The sequence below is a fragment of the Microcaecilia unicolor genome, chromosome 5 (genome assembly GCF_901765095.1).
Source record: "Microcaecilia unicolor chromosome 5, aMicUni1.1, whole genome shotgun sequence".
Taxonomy (NCBI): domain Eukaryota; kingdom Metazoa; phylum Chordata; class Amphibia; order Gymnophiona; family Siphonopidae; genus Microcaecilia; species Microcaecilia unicolor.
The window spans coordinates 188,097,626-188,115,082 of record NC_044035.1 but is presented as its reverse complement, the minus strand read 5'-3'; the positions used below and the strand labels follow the sequence as shown (position 1 = coordinate 188,115,082).

Sequence of the window (17,457 nt, the reverse complement as noted above, 5' to 3'; positions counted from 1 at the left end):
ATAAATAAATAAAATAGTGGAAGTAACAAGTTATTGGATGACCCTTTTAAACCATACTCTATTACATAATGTATAAACATTTACTGCTCATTCTCTGATCTAACCCACTAACACTACCCCTTATGTATCTTAATTTTAATCTAATAAATAACTCCCAATATTAGAGTACTAATCCCCTCACACAGTTATACCAGTACAGTTCAATCCTGAATTGTACTATCTCCTGCTATTCCACAGCATATTGAGTCACTCTGAAGCACTGGTTTGAGTAATGCTTTCACTCTTGAAAACACAACTAGTCAGATGGTGCTTGAGGACTGGGTACACTGCTCTAGGATGCTCATGTTGAAGTTCAGCCTACCAGGTTATGGCTGTTGGTGACAAGATAGTACTCTGCCTTTTATACCCACTCCATTTAAGCACAGAGTTATGGTTTACAGCTTCCTGTGATGCTATTGTGTTTAAGTTCTTCTGTAGCACTGTTTCAGCCCATTGGAAACTGATTGAGCCACATTGGTGTTTGTACTTGTGGTGAAGCCACAGGGGTTCCCAAACTTGTATGTTTTCTTGCAAGATCTGAGAACATCATGAGTTTAGGCACTGTATGCCTTAAGTTAGCTGAAAGCTACATACTTAGAACAAGAGTTGAAAATCTTGGATGCCACAGCAAAATGCCGAGTTGCCGTGGGGACCTTGGACACAGTCCCTCTCATTCTATAAGAGGTTTCCTAAGCACCATTTTTGTGAATAGCACTAGAGTACCTAATAGCTGTTCCGTAATTACATGCTAAAATGACTTAATTGTAATTACAAGGGGAGCTTTCACGAGGAAGGGAAATGGGCATGTTGTAGGGAGGGCAGTTTATAGACTACTGTAAATTAACAAGCGTAAGTATCAAATTTGGGCATGTGCATTTAGTCCAGCCCATTGACCTGGTGTGAATGAGTGTACCTATAGTTGGGCACGCCATCATTTACACTGGTATTCTGTAAGAATATGAACATGGAGGAAAAGTCCATAATCTGCTATTGAGACAGACATGGGGAAGCCACTGCTTGCCCTGGAATTGGTAGCATGGAGTGTTGCTACTATTTGGGTTTCTGTCAGGTACTTGTGACTTGGATTGGAAACAGGTACTGGGTTAGATGGGCCATTGGGCTGACCTGGTATGATCTTATGGTAAGTGTTATAGACTAGACCCACAGCCTGTGCAAATACAGTGCCTAAATGTTGGAGATCTTTTTTTATAGAATTGCCTTCAGTTTGTCAAGCCATGAGACAATGGATATTTTTTGATAAGGCTTATAGAACAAATAGCTGATCTGATATTCTGTTGTCTTTTAATTCCAAATTAAACAAAACAGCTAAAGGACAAATGATAGTAAATTTAAATTGTGGAATAAATGAAAACATATAGCAACATCAAATGATTACAAGAAGAGAGAAATTGGTTATCAACAATGGGTTTATTTAAGACTTAATTTTACCACTAACTTGCACTATTTTAGCAAAGGTTATATTTTATGCAGCGAGACAGTTAAGTAATAACTGGGGTTAACAGATAACAGTAAAATAACACGGGGGAGAACCAAGTTGGCAGTTGAGTAGAATGGGGCTGAGAGAGCTCTTAGCTAGGTTTACATTTTCTTATCTACTGCCAACTTTACTTCTCAGTGCCTACATGAAGAGGGAAACAGAAGGTTTACCCTCTTAACCTGCCTGGCACCAAGCATCGTTCACAGTACCTGTTTCTGTGGGCTTCTCTGCTGTCGGGCTGAGGAAGGAGCCCTACAAGAATGAAATAGTATCATTGAGCCTGTCTGGACCACTTGCATCCCCCCTCCTTTGGGGATGGTGCAGGCGAAGCAAACTCACTTGGGGGACCTGGGAGCGTGTCTGGGTTATCTGAGTTGATGCACTATGCAGCTCCAGAAGTGATGCTAGTGGCGTCAATAGAGCATGCAGACATTGAGAGGTGTGCAATTGCTGGGAGACTGAGGAATGCCAGGACGGATCTGTAGTGGTAGGTTTTGAAGCAATAGTGAACCAGGCTGCTGTAGTTCTCCTTCAAACACTAATGAAAACGCTAGAGTCTGCCCAAGGTATGCTCCAGCTTAGTTGCTATATCTTTTTACAGTTTTGTAGATTAGTCTCTAGGTTAGACAACATGCTTCATGGATTTAAAAGGTAGAAAAAAAACAGAAGTTAATTATAATTACTCAGCAGGTGGGAGATTAGTTATGAGGAAGATAGAAAACCTGGAGAATCTTAACAGGGTTGAAACAGACAATAGATGAAGCAAGAGGCCTAGGTGTATCTGGGCTCCTGGATTCTTCTGAAATAGAGGCTGCTGGTAGATCTATCCTATTAGTCTCTTATTTTTCCTTTTTGGGGAAAGAGCATTTCCATATCATCAAGCAGATCAATCCATAGACTGGTGGGTTGTGTCCATCTACCAGCATGTGGAGATAGAGAGCAATCTTTTGCCTCTCTATATGTGGTCATGTGCTACCAGGAAATCATCAGTATTCTCTCTATCTAGCAGGTGTGTGGTCACACGCAGCAGCTCTGGCTTGGTCTCCACGCCTATTTACTTAGGCTTTGTTGAGTACCTGGGGTTGAGGGCTCTTCGTGAGCAAGTGCAAACATGGTGGTGCCAGGTCCCTCCTTTTCTCCCCACTCCCGCTGGCTCTGTTATTTATGTTTCAACGGTTTTTATTGATGACAAGTCAAAAAGTTCAAATCCACCTTAACATGGCGGCATCAATGCAGTTTTACAGAACTCAGCGATGTAACATTTCAAGAATACAGCATTGCGTACAGTCATCAAATTTTTATGTATAACTTTTATCCCCTCCCCCTTTTTACTGTACTCTATATTTAACTTTTATATTTCAACGGTTTTTATTGAAAACAGTGTACATTGTGTCAACATCAAATATTCAATATATACATTCAGTCATATCATTCCCTTCTAAACAACCAGCAAACAAATTGGACCTACTGTTTTCACTTTGTGTTCCTTTTCCCCCCCGTTCCCCCCCCCTTTCCCTAATCCCCCCTACTCCCTAACCTCCCCCCTCCCTTCCTGTTAACCCTCCTATTAACCTCCCTCCCCCCGGAAAACTCACAATCATCTTAAAGAGGAACTATCCCACTCACAACTTCAATATAGTGTCTACAGCACATTAAGCACAAAACTTTTACCCTTAGCTGATAGGGTATCTATATATTTTCCCCAGATCTTCAGAAACTGATTCTTTCGTTTTGGGGATCCCCTGGCTTCTCTGGCCTCCCACATCAGAAGCTGATGCACCATATTCCGCCAGTGCCAGAATTCTGGCACAGCCTCCGAGGTCCAATTTTGAAGTATGCATTTCTTTGCCAGAAGACATCCCTTACGAAAAAATAGTGTTTCCTCTGAAGTATTCCCTCTAAATGACCCATAGATATCCAGCAACATTTGTGAGGGGGTTCCTATTATTTCACAAGACAGCAGGTTTGACAGATAGTTGGCCACTCTAGACCAGAAGCCCTGTATGACTTCACAACTCCAAAATGCATGATAGAATGAGTTTTCTGTGATTTTACATCGTAAGCATATTGCATTTTGTGTTCCCCCACATTTTGCTAGTTGAACTTGTGTGAAGTAGGCTCTATGAAGTACCCGAAATGCACATTCCCGATATTGGGCTCCACTTACTAAATTTGCAATACCCTTCACTTGTCTGTTAATGTCCCAATTGGGGAGGGCTATTCCCAAATCTTTCTCCCACCGTTCTTTAACTATTTTCAAGTTTTTTTTCATCCCCACCGAACCTAATGCCTTATACACTTCCGAGACTGATGGCTCAGTATCCGAGATTTCCTCAAAGAATTCTTTCAACTTGGACCCTGATTTTTGTCTCAATTTCTCCCCATCTAGAGAATGTATAAAATGTTTCAGCTGGCAATAAGCAAAGGTGTCCCCCCATTGCATCGGCTCATTGCCCAGTATTTGTTCTCGCGATTTTATCTGCCCTTCCTCGCCCATTATATCTTCCAAATACATTATTCCTCTTTCCTCCCATCTTTTAAATGCTGGATTCTCCAAGCCTGACACAAATTTAGGGTTCCCCCGAATGGTCATTAATTCCGTGACTTCAGTGTCCACTTCCAGACATTTTCCCAGAAACTGCCACGCCTCACGTAGCGGCGTCAACAACAAACTGTGACTTAGATGTTTAGGGATCAAAGATCTCTCCACTTGCAACAATGACACCAAACGATATGGAGCATAGTATGCCTCTTCCATCTCTAGGGGGGTATAACTATTCGATTCAAAAAGCCAATCTCTAATATGTCTCAATAAACATGCCATATTATATAGTTTCATGTTAGGCAAGCCTAGTCCCCCCTGTGACCAACCCCCCCATAGCAGCTGGAATTTCATTTTCGCCTTTTTGTTCGCCCAACAAAATCTCATTACCAGTCTGTAGAACGTTTTCAGATCTTTGTTCAACAGCCTAAGGGGAAGGGTTTGCATGACGTATAGCCAGCGAGGAAGAATTACCATACGTATAAGCCCCAAACGACCTATCAAAGAAAGTGGCAAGGTTTCCCATTTTTCCAGCTGTTGTTTAGTTTGAGCCAAAAGTTGTTTTATATTAAGTTTATAAAGGTCCCTAGTCTTCGTTGATAGCAAGATTCCTAAATAGCGGAAGTGCCCCTTTGCCCATCGCAACGGGAACATCCCTGGCCAGGTTTTATTCATCTCTTCGTCCACAGCCAGTGCCTCTGACTTTTCCAGATTTAACTTAAGACCGGAGAAATCCCCAAATTCTTGCAATGCTTCTAATAAAGCTGGTAACGATGTCTCCGGTCTCGTGATCACAACTAACAAGTCATCAGCAAAGGCCGCCAATTTGAATTTTACCGTACCCAAGGTTACACCATGAATTTCTGCATTAGAATATACCTCTCTTATCAATGGGTCCAAATACAATGCAAACAATAACGGTGACAAGGGGCAACCTTGACGAGTTCCTCTCTCTATCCTCACATTTTCTGAACAATTACCATTCACCATCACTCTCGCTTTTGGTGAGGTGTAAAGAGAATTAACCGCTCCCAAAAACCATCCGTCAAATCCATATTTTCCCATTACTGTGAACAGAAACTCCCATTTCACACGATCAAAGGCCTTTTCCGCATCAAAGCTTACTACGAGTGCTGATCTATTTGCCTTACCAATCTGTTCCAAAGAGATTAGAATCCGCCTGAGATTCTTAGATACCACTCGACCTTTAACAAAACCCACCTGTGCTTCGTGCACCAGTCTTGGCAACACTCGACCCATTCTGTTTGCCAGTATCTTTGCAAAAATTTTAACTTCACAGTTTAATAATGATATGGGTCTGTAAGATTCAGGTAAAGTCACATCCCTCTTGGGTTTCGGGATTAATATGATACGTGCTATATTCAATTGGTCTGGCAGTGACCCCTTCACCACCCATTCATTATATGCTTCCACCATAGGTGGCAGAATGGTCTCTCCCATCAATTTATAAAACTCTATCTTCAAACCATCCGGTCCAGGAGTTTTCCCTGATTGACTACTTCCAATGGCCCATCCCACCTCATCACTAGATATAGGGGCATTGAGCTGATCTCTCTCCCCATCAGTCAGTCTCGGAGAATCCAGATTGTCCAAATATAAAGTACTGTCAAGGCCTGAATTATCCCTTTCTGCATATAATTGCTGATAGAAGTTCTGGAAAATATCTCGGATTTCCACGTCCGAATGGCATAGTTTACCTGTCTGATCTTTCAAAGCTGTTACTGTACGGGTAGCCTGTTTCCGAGCTATAAGTCGCGCCATCATCTTCCCACCTTTACCCCCAAATTTGTATAATTGAAATTTATAATAGGTTTGTGATTTCACCTCACGTTCATGGATCAGCGTATTCAGCATCACCTGTGCCCCTAGGAGCTCCTTTCTAGTATGAACGTTTGGAGTTTCACCAAATCTTTTCCGTAACGTACGAATCTGGGCCTCTAATCTCAAAATTTCTTTGTCCCTTGCTTTTTTAAAATGGCTGACATAACTGATCATTTCTCCTCTCAGGACAGCCTTGGCTGCTTCCCAATAAGAGGAGGCACTCTCAACTGAGTTTTCATTAGTAGCTTTATATTCATCCCATTTAGCCAACAATCCCTCTTTAAAGCCTATATCTTTGACTAAATAGCTCGGAAAAGACCACCATCTCATTTTCTCTTCCATCCCCGCTGGTTGCCACTTCACCCATACTTCTGCGTGGTCTGAAATAGCGTATGGTCCTATTCTCGACTCTCTAACCCCTCCCAGCAGTGATCGAGACATCAGTATATAATCTATCCTCGATTGGGTATTATGCGCCCTTGATATATGAGTATAGTCCCTATCTTGTGGATGTAACACTCTCCATACATCTAACAGGTCTAATACAGTGCAAAGATTGGGCAGCCCTCTCGAGGGCCAGTGTTTTAGCGTAGGAGGAGGCTGAGATTTATCCAGTTCTGGATCACACACCATGTTAAAGTCCCCTCCTAGGATTAATGGGATGGGGTCTACTGCAGTAAGTATGTCCACCAAACTTCTGTAAAATTGAGCCTCAAAGTGATTGGGAGCATATATGCTGCCTAATAGTACCTGCTGTCTTGCTATTATCACCTTACCAAAAACATAGCGCCCCTCTTGATCTTTAGTCACATCACTCATTTCTGTCACCAGCCCTTTCCTGATTAGAATAGCTACTCCTCCCTTTTTCCCTTTAGCTGGTGCGGCTACACACTGTCCTACCCACCACCTAGCCAGCTTTTCATGTTCTTTATCCGAGAGATGTGTTTCTTGTAAAAGAGCTATGTCAGCTTGAATTCTTTGCAGATATTTCAAAATTTTTGATCTTTTGATGGGTGAATTAATACCACCCACATTCCATGTTACAATTTTTATCATTTAAGGAACATAAAAGCATCCTATTTGCCATTGAAACCTTTTATCTTCTAAAAGAGGCCACCCCAGCCCATGACCCCTCTCAGTTACCTCTGTGTGCTGTAGGTTAGTGTGTTCCAATTCCTCTTTACCTCTGTAGTGTTTATATTTACCCTTTGAGTTTTCCATCTTATGACAATCTGAATCCCCTTCCCCTATAACTCCCCTTCTCCTCCCAGATCCCCCTCCCCATCCCCTTTTATTATCCCTGCTAATTCCCCCCAAGGAATTTAGTCACGTTTGACCCCCCCCCCTTGCTATTCCCCGCTCCTTAAACCGGTTTAACTTGTACTCTCATTTACATGTAAGAGCCTCTATATTCCCTTTAACTCCTTTTTCCCCAGATTTAAAGTTTACAGTTTTCCTATATATTATCCCGCAAAAATGCTCCAATCATGTGAACCTACTACAACTTCCTATAACTGTCAAACAATTTTACCATTTCAACCATTCTTTGATTATTCTCTCAGTTCTGTTAGCCTGCAATGAAGTGCAGAAGTATATAAAACCAAAACAGTTATCTGAACTCTCTTCCGCATATCATCATGTCTTCATCCATAGGCTTGGTTCCCAACTTTAACAGACTGTATTTCACCTCCCTGGTGTTGGGTCAATCAGCCGATCAGATAATTAAACCATTTGTTCTGTAATAACTCAGCAAAGCCGGAGGATTTAAATCTTGATCTCTTTAGACCTCTTATAGCAGTCCCTTTCTCTCCTGCTTCTCTCCAATCTATTTCTCCGAAGCCTGCTGGTCATTCTCACTAATATGTCCACTTCTATTATATTTCAGAGTTGCCAACATCCCAGTATAGTAACAAATATTACTTCTATGGAGCTCCAATTAGTTTCTCCATTGTCTTTTAATTCGCATCCCAATGCTCCTCTTTTGTTCAAGAGTCAGCAGCAGGTCATACTTCAAAACTTACTTAAATTATTCTGCGCATTGTAAATGTCCGCCGCTTGCCGCCAAAGGAAGCAATTCTTTACTTGAATAACTTTCAGTTGTAACATGTGCCTTTCTTTACCTTATTCATCTCTCGTCTGCAGCAGTTGTTTTACAAAGTCTTGTGCCGCTTGTGTTGTTTCATAGGTTTTCGTCGCAGACTGATGGGTTACCCGTAGTTTCGCCGGGTACAGCAAGGCAAATTTAACCTTATGTTGGATTAATTGGGAGCAAATTGGTGAAAAGCTCCTTCTCTTCGCCGCAACTGCCGCCGAGTAGTCCTGGAAGCAAAGGATTTTTTGGTTATTGTATTTAAGAGCCATACCTCCTCTCATAGCTTGCAATATCGCTGTTTTTTGAACAAAATTCAGGAAACGGCAGATAACTATCCTGGGTCTGGCGTCACCCGCTCTCTGCATCCCCATGCGGTGTGCTCTTTCAATTTGCAATGGGCCCAGCTCTGTGCTCAATTTTAGTTCTTTCATCAGCCATGTTTCAAGAAAAGTACGCAGTTCTTTATCGCTGATTTCTTCGGGGAGCCCCACGAAGCGTAAGTTATTACGTCGGGATCTATTTTCTAGATCCTCGAGTTTCTCAGCTTGATCTTCTACCAGCTTTTGAAGTTTAGCATATTTTTCTTCTACAACTCCCGTACGGTCTTCCAGGGCCCCCGTGCGCTGTTGATGCGCTACCAGGTCTTGGCTCAATTGCGCCATATGATTTTGTAATCCCTCCAGTTTTGAATTCAAGCCTTCCAACTTTTTATCTAGGATCGCCTCCATCGCGGTCGTCACCTCTCCCACAATCTCCGCTGCCCACGCCGACCCGACTGCAGAAGTTGGCGGGCTCGCTGGGGCCGCCATTTTGTCTTCCAGCGCTTTACTCTTGTCTCTGTCCTTTTTTAGCGATTTAGCCGTCATACCTGCTATCAATTTCTCTTTCGGCCGCAGAATCTTAATGTGTCAGCTTTCCGCTAGCAATTGTGGTTCACACCGCCTTGTTTCTGGAGTTAATTCGATGGGAATTACAAGGAGGTACCTGGAGCTAGTCTAGCCTCGACCGCTCCGGTACATAGCGTCACGTGACTCCTGGCTCTGTTATTTAAAAAAAAAAAAAAAAAAAAAAAAACTATCTTGAAGCAGAAAAGATTTTCCTTGCAGCTGCTCACTGGGACACAATTCGTTGCAGCTCGGAGCAAGAAGCAGGTAATTTTACCTTTTCCTAGCGGGCAGGGGGTTCCCCGAACGTTTCCCTCGTGGATCATGGCGTCGGATGGTAAGGGCGCGAAAAAGCGCTCCCCGGACCGCGATCGCGCGGCTAGTGGGGAGGCGCGGGGATCGGAGGCAGAGAAGCCGTTTTTGGGCGCCCTTCCAGACTTTGCTGGTTTAGCCGGTTTTTCCTCCGCTGGGGCGTCAGCGGCTTTTCCCGCCTCAGGCGCCCATCCCCTGATGTCCGCCTTTCCAACGTCGGCCGCCCATGCAGCTCGGACGGCCTCTGGTATGGCCGCCTTTGAGTTGGGCGGCGGTAAGAAGATGGCGAAGTTTAAGCGCCCTGCTTCCCGCACGGCTCCTTTGCGGAGTGACACGCCGGATGCCATTTTGGATGCGCAGCGCGCCTCTCCCCAGCTCTATGGAGTGGAGGTTGAGAGTTCCTCTAGGGCTGTGGCCCAGGTTGCAGAGGTGCACAAACAGGGGGTTTCTCACCCGAGTTAATTTTGTTGCTGCATCAGGCCTTTCAACTGCAAAACGGTGCTCCTGCTCCCCTGTCAGATATGGGGGAAGAGGCTTCCCTGATCAAGCGCTCTCGGGTGGATCTTCAGGTCTTGGGGGACTCTGTCTCCTCTGATGTAGATGAGGGCAGCGTTTCTGAGTTCTCCCAAAGGTCCCTTGGGGATTCTTTTGAGGAGGCTGATCCTCGCCCTGATGGGGGAGATGACCCCTCTGCAGCGCGGCTTTTTTGCTCAGAGGAATTGCCTAACCTGTTCAGGCTATGAGCATCTTGAGTATTTCCTCTCCGGAGGAAGGCCCTCCTTCAGCCTCGGCGGGTTCCGCTATTATGTTGGGAACCAAGCGCCCTTCCAGGACCTTCCACATCCATGAAGCCATGAAAACTCTAATTTCGGCTCAATGGGATTCTCCAGAGGCGAGCCTCAAGGTAGCCAGGGCCATGACTCGTCTGTACCCTCTGCCAGAGGGTGAACAGGAGGCCTTGCGCTGGCCGGCAGTGGACTCTCTAATCATTATGGTGATGAAAAAGACGGCTTTGCCGGTGGAAGGTGGCTCTGCCCTTAAGGATTCACAGGACAAGAAATTGGAAGCGGCAAAGTTAGCCTTTGAAGCGGCCGCCTTGAGTTTGCTTGGGTTCTAGAAGTTATCAGAGACGGCTACAAGTTGGAGTTCTGCCGGCCCCTGAGAGACGGGTTCGTGAACTCTCCCTGCAAGTCTCCCCTCAAAGTGGCAGCAGTTCAGCAGATTCTGGACAACTTGCTCCGCCTTGGGGCGATGGTCCCAGTGCCCATAGAGCGGCGTGGCACAGGACGTTACTCCATTTACTTTGTGGTGCCAAAGAAAGGAGGCTCTTCTCGGCCTATTCTCGACCTCAAGGGAGTCAATCGGGCCTTGCGAATACGGCATTTCAGTATGGAGACTCTCCGCTCCGTGATTGCTGCGATACAAGAAGGAGAATTCCTGGCGTCCTTGGACATCAAGGAAGCTTATCTGCACATTCCCATCTGGCTGCCTCTTCAGCGCTTCCTGCGCTTTGCAGTGCTGGGCCGGCACTTCCAGTTCAGAGCCCTCCCATTCAGGTTGGCTACGGCTCCGCGGACCTTCTTCAAAGTGATGGTGGTCATTGCGGCTTATCTCCGCAAGGAAGGAGTGCAAGTCCATCCCTACCTGGACGACTGGCTGATTCGAGCTCCCTCCTTTGCGGAGTGTGGGAGAGCGACGGACAGGGTCATTGCTCTTCTGAGCTCCCTGGGATGGATCATCAACTGGGAGAAAAGTCAGCTGCGCCCGTCTCAGTCCCTGGAGTATCTGGGTGTTCGGTTCGACACCCAAGTGGGCAGAGTGTTCCTGCCGGACAACCGGAGCCTCAAGCTTCAGGCCCAGCTGGGCCGGTTCCTAGCCTCCTCAGCTCCTTGGGCCTGGGATTATGTGCAACTGTTGGGCTCCATGACGGCCACGAAGGAGGTAGTGCCCTGGGCCAGGGCCCATATGATCCTCTACAGCACTCTCTCTTCTGCGGCGCTGGACTCCGGTTTCGGAGGATTACGCAGTTCGCCTTCCCTTGGACCCGGCGGTGAGAAGGGCGCTAAGTTGGTGGCTGATGTCAGACAAGTTGTCAGCCGGTATGCCTCTCACGTCCCCGGAGTGGATTGTCGTTACGACGGACGCCTGCTTGACGGGCTGGGGAGCCCACTGCCTAGGAAGGACAGTGCAGGGGTTATGGTCGCCGGCGGAGGCAAAGTGGTCCATCAACCTCTTGGAACTTCGGGCCATTCGGTTGGCGCTCCAAACGTTTCTTCAGGTACTGATACTGAAGCCAGTTCGAATCCTGTCGGACAATGCCACGGCCGTGGCCTATGTCAATCGCCAGGGAGGTACCAGGAGCCCCCCTCTAGCCAGGGAGATGCCAGTGGGCAGAGGCGAATCTGGACCAGCTGTTGGCGGCTCACATTGCGGGAGTCCTGAATGTCGAGGCGGACTTTCTCAGTCGCCATACCTTGGATCTAGGAGAGTGGCAACTGTCTGCTCGGGTGTTCTTGGAGATCACGAAGCGCTGGGGCATGCCGACCTTGGTTCTGATGGCGACCTCGGCCAATTGCCAAGTGCCACGGTTCTTCAGCAGAGGACGGGACCCTCGATCTCTGGGGGTCGATGCTCTTCTCCAGCAGTGGCCGGTACAGGAGCTTCTCTATGTGTTCCCGCCTTGGCCTATGCTGGGCAGAATTCTCGGCTGGGTGGCGAAACACCCAGGCCGGGTGGTTCTGGTGGGTCCAGACTGGCCCAGACGCCCTTGGTATGCGGACCTGATCCGGCTTTCCATAGACAGTCCTCTGCGGCTTCCAGCGGAGCTGGGCCTCTTACATCAGGGTCCCGTGGTGATGGAGGATCCCTCCCCCTTTGGTCTTATGGCCTGGCTCTTGAGCGGAAGTGGCTGAAGAAGCAGGGCTTCTCGGACAAGGTCATCGCCACTATGCTGAGAGCACGGAAGCGCTCTACTTCTACTGCGTACGCCAGGGTATGGCGTACCTTTGTATCATGGTGCAAGGCAGGATCCCTGTCGCCCTTCACGGCGCCAATTGCTTCAGTGTTGGCGTGCCTGCAAGAAGGTCTGGAGAAAGGCCTGTCGCGCAGGTCTCCTAAGGTCCAGGTAGCGGCTCTAGCTTGTTTCAGGGGTTGCCTGAAGGGTGCTTCCCTGGCTTCTCAGCCAGATGTGGTGCGTTTTCTCAAAGGGGTTAATCACCTACGCCCTCCTCTGCACTCAGTGGTGCCTACATGGAATCTCAATCTGGTGCTGCGGGCCTTGCAGAAGCCACCCTTTGAGCCATTATCAAGGCTGTCTCTGAAGGACCTGACGTTGAAAGCTGTCTTTTTGGTGGCAATCACTTCAGCCAGGAGGGTTTCCGAGCTCCAGGCGCTCTCATGTAGAAAGCCGTTCCTGTGGTTCTCGGAGGCAGGAGTGTCTATTCGCCCAGTGCCTTCCTTCCTGCCCAAGATTGTTTCTCACTTCCATGTGAATCAGCAGCTTTGTCTACCCTCCTTCCGTAGGGAGGATTATCCAGAGGAGTATCGTGCACTCAGATGCCTGGATGTTAGACGAGTTATCATCAGATACTTGGAAGTGACCAACGATTTCCGGAAGTCGGATCACCTGTTCGTGCTGTTCGTGGGCCCCCGTAGGGGTCTGCAGGCATCTAAACCTACCGTGGCACGTTGGGTCAAGGAAACGATTGCGTCGGCTTATGTGGCCGCAGGAAATGTGCCGCCTATCCAGCTGAAGGCTCATTCTACTAGAGCACAGGCGGCTTCGATGGCAGAGTCCAGGTCCGTTTCCTTGGAGAAGATTTGCAGATCAGCAACTTGGGCGTCGGCTCATACCTTCTCATGGCATTATTGCTTGGACGTGGCAGCACGGGCCGAGGCCCAGTTTGGAGCTTCAGAGTTGCGTTCTGGGATTTCCACGTCCCACCCTGGATGAGTACTGCTTGGGTACATCCCACCAGTCTATGGATTGAACTGCTTGATGATATGGAAGGTAAAATTATGTATCATACCTGATAACATAGTCCCTCCCACATATCTGTACTGTTGGTTCTAGTTCAGTTATATTTCAGGTTCAAGTTTAGACTTCAGTTCCTGTTCAGGAGGCCTGGCTTACAATTCCCTGTGGTTTCAAGTGGCAGCATTGGCATGCTATCGAGGGAAAGTCTCTGGCCATGTCCCTTGCTGTTCATCTGGACTTTGCCCGATTTCTCATAGGGGTGCTTAGGCTCCGTCCTCCCGTGCGGTCGCCTTTTATGGCCTGGAACCTGGGGCTGGTGTTGAAGGCTCTCCAGTTCACCCTTCAAGCCGCTTAAGCGAGCTTTGGCGAAGGATGTGACTCTCAAGACAGTTTTTTTGGTGGCCATGACATCGGCTAGACGCGTGTCTGAGCTTCAGGCGCTGTCCTGTCGGGACCCTTTTCTACAATTCTTGGGGTCCGGAGTAACGGTACGTATTGTGCCTTCTTCCTTCCTGCCTAAAGTGGTTTCAGCGTTTCACCTGAACCAGCCCATTTTTCTTTCTTCCTTTTCTAGGGAAGATTTCCAGGACTCCTTTGGGCAGTTACATCTTTTGGATGTCCGCAGGGCGCTGTTGCAGTATCCACAGATGTGAAATGACTTCAGGACTTCTGATCACCTTTTTGTATTGTTGACATGTTCTCGACGCGGGTGTCTGGCGTCTAAGGCCACTATAGCCCGTTGACTCATGGAAGTCATTTTTTCTGTGTATCTGCTTTCAGGCCGGTCTCCGCCTGAAGCATTTAGGGCCCATTCCACGAGAGCGATTTCCTCCTCATGGGCTGAAACGGGTGCACTCTCTTCAAGAGATCTGTAGTGCGGCTACTTGGGCTTCTCAGCTCTCATTTGTCCGGCATTACAGGCTGGATGTTGCAGCGAAGCAGGACGCGATTTTTGGAGCACAAGTGCTTGCTCGCGGTGTGGCCTGTTCCCACCCTACTTAGGGAGTGCTTTTGTACATCCCATCAGTTAATGGATTCATCTGCTGCTGATGACAAGGAAGGGAAAATTAGGTTCTTACCTTGGTAATTTTCTTTCCTTTAGTCACAGCAGATGAATCCATGATCCCTCCCTGTCTGACTTTGTTTTTTGTTCAGATCTTTCATGCAGATATATATCTCATTGGGAGAAGTTGGAAATCAGTTCTCAGAATTTCTACATGATGTTCTACTACAGGAGGTTGAGATCGTCCCTTCTTTGTATGGTTATAGCTCCTGTTCTGGGGCGTTTGTTCGCTGTGAGGAAAGTTTGTTATTCTACCTTTATGGTTCACTCTGCTTTGGAAATCTCAAATACTGAAGGCAGTTGGGGCTAGCCATCCAAGGGTCACTGTGATTTTTCAGTGTTCTCTATCTCCACCTGCTGGTAGGCGGATACAACCCATCAGTTAAAGGAAAGAAAATTACCAAGGTAAGAACCTAATTTTCCCGTGGTATAGAACGGGTAAAAGTGAATTTGGTTTTTTTTTCACTCTTTCAAAAAATACAAACAGTAGAGGACGCTCAATGATGTTGCATGGTAATACTTTTAAAACAAATAGGAAGTACATTTTTTTCACACAACAAATAGTTAAGCTCTGGATGTCATTGCCTGAGAATGTGGTTACAGCGGTTAGCGTGAAAAAGTTTAATAGTCTGCTATTGAGAGAGACACAGGTGTCCAGATAGGCTCAAAGAGAGAAGATTTTTGGAACCCTGTCTAAGTCCTCAACATTTTCATCAGCGTCAAAGACTACATTGGCATCAGGAGCATCGGTCCACGTGGCTGATTAGACTGTAGACACTAGGTGCAGTAGTGCGTTGAGTGGGTCTGCACCTGTCTTGATGCCGTCTGCTGGGGTGACATGAGGATTCGATGTCTTTATTGGTACTGAGGAGTCTTGATACTGAGCTTCGAGCAAAGTCTAAGAAGCATCGGTCGTCCTCGATGTATGGTGCCAGAAGCTCCGGGGCATCGAGGGATTTGGCACCCGAGAAGCATCGGCACTGGGAGGACCACTCCCCCTTCATTCAGCAGGTGCTGATGCATCGGTCGCCAAGCAGACAGGACCTGGCTCCCATCTCGACCCCAGCAATTCTGCAGCCTGTCTTTCAGCTGGCAAACCCAGCTTTTCCCGCTAGTTGTCCCTCAACGAGCATGTCTGGGTCCTGTTACCTGAACAGTTGGATAACCTTATTCAACATTGTGCATCGGTAGTGGGGTTGCTTGCGCCTACCCGTACTGCCTGTTGCAGCCTCGCTTGGCCCTCAGCCTGTGGTGTGGCCTTTGACGCCGGTGCCACGTGCAACCCCAGTGTTGATTGCCACCAAAGCTGGTACCCCCTCGACATTGGTGGAGGAAGCTTTACTGGAGTTGAGGTGGGAGCAGTCTACTTGATGCCCTTCTCTGAGACATGGAGGTTCTGTTCGACACTGATGAGGAATGCTCATGGAAGTCAGATGAGGATCCAAGGTATTTTTCCTCAGATGAGTCCTATGAAATCCCCTCTGAACCCTCCCCTCCGCTTGAAAGCAGAAAGTCTCCTCCGCAGAACCTTTCATTCCCTTTTTTTGTGAAGGAAATAGCTGATTCTATTCCATTTCGTTTGGAAGTGGGGGACGAGCCCATGGCTAAGATGCTCGAGGTTCTGGACTACATATCGCCTCCATGAGGCATTCAAGGAAGTCTTTGATAGTTTACTGCTATGGATTTACAGGCTGCTTCACTAACACAGACTACTCAGTAATTACTGTGGATTCTTTTGGATTCATATTAGGTAAATGAGACCTTTATTAGAGGTTCTAAAATCTACAATGATTAAGATATATACAATGATTAAATCATCTAACTAAAAGAAAGCTTTAAGACCGATGTATACATATTATACATACACCATCACTGGTCAGGAATTTTAGGCCCTTATCTCATCAGCCGGGAGGCCCGTTGCAGCGAAAGCCTGAAGTATCTTTATGACCAGGAACAGTCTTTTCTGCGCGATGCGTCCATCCACAGATAAGCTTCAGAGCTCTGCTGCAACAAGCCCCCTTTTTTTATTAAGCTAAAGCTTATTTTCAGAGCCAAGGAAAATTACAGGAATGTACATGAGGATGCAGTCACACGCTCTCTGTTCAGGTAAACAAACCACTGGCCGGGTGGCTTATCTCCTGAACTTCATGCATACCTTGCCTCCCTCCTGCACAAGCTGGCTTCAGAGATGTGCCTTACCTTCTACATTCCAACTTATTTTCACACAATCAATGTTAAACAATCATTTTTAAACAGAATTACTTCTAATCAACAATACAGACCCCAAATGCACTTGTTAGTCAAGGCAGATAGAGTTGAAAAGCAATCTCTTAAAATCCTTTTTATTACAGATAGAAACTGGGAGTTCCCTCTGTTGGTCCCTGTTCTACCCAAGAAGATAGAGCTCATGTATCAGATCCACAGTAGTCTGCTTTTAATAGGCCTCAGTTGCCTCAGAATTCAATGGTGGTAGAGTCTGCTCTCGAGAGCTAAGAGTACTAGAGACTATGCCTCAGTGTCCCCAGGCTGAGAAACTAGGACATTGGACTTTTGGGAGAAAGACGTTTCAGGCCTCAACTCTTGTGTGTGCCTTATCCAATCCTACCAGCTCTTTGAGTGTTTACATGCAGGATTCGGTGTGCAAGCTATTGAACTTGACACTCTCTCCCACCGGAGCAGGCCAAGTCAGTACGCCAGTTAGCCAAGCAACAGAAGGGTTGTGGAAAGTTCTTGGCCAGGGGAACCTATGACAAGTTTGACATAGCATCCAGGATCTCTTCTCAGAGTGTAGCAATGTGCAGACTCTCATGGCTGTATGTTTCTGACTTGGAACATTCTGTCCAGCAGAGGTTGGTGGATGCCTCAAGCCGAGGAAGATAACCTTTTTGGAGAGTATGTTGAGGAAGTTGCTGACCAGATCAAGAAACATACTGATACCATCTCTTCTCTCTCCCGCCAGAAGCCTTCTACGTCGGCCTCCTCGTCTAGGAGGCATGTTGACAAGTTGGGAAGGGGTGCCTACTACTCCCAGAAGCATAGGTACGCCACCTCCTCTTGCCAGCCTACTCAGGCTCAGCCCTAGCTCACTCGTTCTCGTCAGTAGCATGCGCCTAATGCCCATTCTGCTCCCCAGTCACAGCAAGGGATGAGCTTTTGACTGGTTCCAACTCTGTCAAGGTGTCTGTTCCGGATGACCTGATGGTTGGGGG

The 17,457-nt window shown here is 47.0% G+C and overlaps 1 protein-coding gene across 1 annotated transcript in view; it reads left to right on the top strand.

The window, feature by feature from the left end:
* The window catches only part of NUTF2 (nuclear transport factor 2), a 335,108-nt gene that overhangs the window by 181,495 nt on the left and 136,156 nt on the right, over nt 1-17,457 (top strand). The gene's annotated exons all lie outside the window — the stretch shown is intronic.